This window comes from Procambarus clarkii, chromosome 14 (genome assembly GCF_040958095.1).
Source record: "Procambarus clarkii isolate CNS0578487 chromosome 14, FALCON_Pclarkii_2.0, whole genome shotgun sequence".
NCBI classification, from domain to species: domain Eukaryota; kingdom Metazoa; phylum Arthropoda; class Malacostraca; order Decapoda; family Cambaridae; genus Procambarus; species Procambarus clarkii.
This window is the reverse complement of record NC_091163.1, coordinates 24,522,333-24,525,431: the sequence shown is the minus strand read 5'-3', so window position 1 is coordinate 24,525,431 and position 3,099 is coordinate 24,522,333. Positions and strand designations below refer to the sequence as shown.

Below are 3,099 nucleotides of genomic sequence, written 5' to 3'. Positions count from 1 at the left end.
GTACGTCTGATACCATACTACTTGTGAAGGAGGAAATGTATATGTTTATCTCTCAGAATGTTTGGTAATATGTTTATTGTTTGTGATGTGTGTATATGTATGTATTAACACGATGTACTGAACGGGGTGAGAATAGCTTGAGCTACCTCATCCCTTTGTGTGTATTTTACATCAATAAACTGATTTCAATTTTAATTTCAATTGTCAAGAGTAGTAGGGATGACTATCCAGCGACAACTAAGAATTTTGGGGACCAGTTGTCACTGGACAGTAGGGGGGTCCAGGTAAGCTCTATGGGCAATTTTTTTTTTTCAAAATCAGTCAATTTCAGAGTTAAAGACTGAAATTTTTCAAAAAGACCATTTTCAGATAAAGTGTTCTTAGAAGTTTGTTAAGAGTTCTAATGGGAGAAATTCCAATTATTCAGAGTTCTTACCAAGAATAAACTTCATAAACAGTTATTTTAGACCGTATACTTTTAAGTAGAATTCTTACTTAGAAATGAGTATGTCTATATAACTAAAACTGTAGCATTATCCGGCTACATGAGACACCATTAATTACCCGGCCGGCCCATCTCACCCCCTCCCTCCCTCTCTCCCTCCCTGTTGACCTGTTCACCCGTTCTGACCTCACACCCCCCTTCCCTCTCCCGCGTCACCTTGGCGACGCCGCCGCCAAGTCACCGCCGTAATCTTATCTTACTGTCGCCGTAATATCTGGACCGTCCCTCCCCCTCTACCTGTTACCTTACACCCCCCCCCCCCCTACCTGTTACCTTACCCCTCTCCTTCTTCATTATCTTGATATTGTTCGTCCATAATTTCGCACAACTATTTTAGACATCATAATGTTAGTGCCTTTTCATTAAACGAGTCAGTTGTACACAAATCAACCGAGGCGTCTCAATATGACCTTCAACACATAAGTTGCCCCGAGGCTACCTAAGCTGCCGCCAGCTACCTGCCCGAGGTGTTCATCACCTGATTACCTGCCCACCATCCGTCAGTCATTGCCGGCGTTCACCTCCGTAATAATTTTTATATATTCAATATGCGTTAATAAAACGTATTTATTTATTTATATTCTTATTTATTCATCTAATTTTAATTTACACAAGTTATAAACGAGTTTTTTTAATCTCAGTATTCGCCAAACATCATCGCTAATAATAAAAACAGCCAAAATGCTCTCTCAGGGCGCACTAAAAGATATTAGGCTCGTTCAGGGGCCCCTCAGATCGCTTAAGAGCCGTCTAAGAGGCCTGCACTCTCAGTCAACATTCATTCATCATCCTGTTCGCAAGGTCCCCCAACCTGCTCGCATCTCCCATCATCATGTCACTGTGTCCTCTGTGCCTGTCTCCTCTCAACAACGAAATCGGGCATTTGTGCAAAACAAGATGCACCGCGTCCTCAGCTGAGATGTCCATCAACGCCCTACAGGATTGCAGACTGTACTGTATACAGAGCAACGGACCTACACCACCCGGACATTTTGACGTTACCTGTGGTAGCTGTGGACAACTCTATTGTGTAAATCGTAAGTACCACATTTCTCGTACATTCAGTAAACTATTAAAGATATATATCTGAAAAATACATACTTACAGACATCCAATTTATATATAATATTCTCATTTCAGTTCGTGATTCTACTTCCTGCCCCAACTGTCGTTGGTCCGTTAACCAGGAACCACCCACCGAAGCCAGAAACGTCATTGAATATCCACCCAAACGCCGTCGTATGAACTGAATAACCGTACGTTTTCATCATATTTTTTTCGTAATTTAAAAACTTAATAATTGTATTTTTTAACAAAGGTATAAAACTAGTAATATGTACTCATACAGAAAATGTTTCCATTACAGGAGTTCCTATTCGTGATCAAGAGAATCTCGTACTTGGTGGAATCAACAACCCAGCTCGTAACTATTATTATTATTTATTTGTTTATGTTTCAAAACGTTGTTGCCTCTTAACGTTTCAAATGCTGTTTTCCTCTTATTTTTTAAACTTTGTTTTCCTCTTATTTTTTAAACTTTGTTTTCCTCTTATTTTTTAAACTTTGTTTTCCTCTTAATGTTTATGTTTCAAACTTTGTTTTCCTCTCAATGTTTATTCATTGTTAATATTATATTACAGAATCGCCCCTGGATTCAACCCAACCCTCTGAGTGGAGCACGCCTGTACGCAGTCAACCCCAGCTTTCTCAGGACCAGGACGGTACACCAGACGATAACCTGCAGGCATCCTCAGATGAAGAAGAAAACCAACCCCCTGTTTATGATATATCATCGTCCGATGAAGAAGAAGTCAATGCTCCAGACTCACCTGAGGTAGATAACGTCTTAGAAATTATTGACGCAAGTCTTAGAAGTTATTCCGCAAGTCTTAGAAGTTATTGACCATTTTAAAGGTGCTTTCTCGAGACATTCGTTCTCCATTCCCGGTCATTTAGATGCGAACCCAATTGTTTACATAAACACGTATAGGGAATATTTTATAGAATACATGGACAATCAGTTCAGTGAAATACAGGAAGAATTCCTTCCCTCATTTCATATTTACCATAACATAAGCTTAATTTTGCAAAAACTTATCCTGCCGACGATCAATTTGAAATATTAGACGAAGTGTTTTCAATTCAACCTGTCCTCTTAAAAAGAACGTCGCTTTTGGCCGTTTGCCCGTATAGCCGAATTTGGACGTAATTTGAAAATTAAAAAAAAATGAAAATAAATTTGGGATTTTTTTTTTCAACAACAGTAAGTTAAGAGTCCTCTGATAGGTTAGGTGGGCAGGAAATTCTCATAAAGTTTCAAAACGTTATGAAAAACGTTAATTTAAAGTGTCCTCTTATAACCTCTGCGCGTACGCCGGACGACTCAAATAGAAAACGGAACAGAACGTCACTTTTGTGAGTCGATTTCATTTCAAATTACGTCCAAATTTGGCCATAGTGCGCATACCAGCCAAAAGTGACGTTATTTTTAAGAGGACGGGTTGTTCAATTAGGGGTAAAACCCAGGAAGAGGTAGAAGTGCTCGTAAATTCTTGAGTCGATGAAGTGACCGCTAAAATCGACGATTGCCTAAA

The 3,099-nt window shown here is 39.3% G+C and overlaps 1 long non-coding RNA gene across 1 annotated transcript; it reads left to right on the top strand.

Moving 5' to 3' along the window:
* Nucleotides 1–1,300: 1,300 nt before the first annotated feature.
* LOC138364713 (uncharacterized) lies at nucleotides 1,301–2,326 on the top strand. The gene is made up of 4 exons (XR_011228508.1): nucleotides 1,301–1,542; nucleotides 1,646–1,761; nucleotides 1,872–1,928; nucleotides 2,146–2,326. It is a non-coding gene; the product is annotated as an uncharacterized lncRNA (long non-coding RNA).
* The last annotated feature ends 773 nt before the right edge of the window (nucleotides 2,327–3,099 follow it).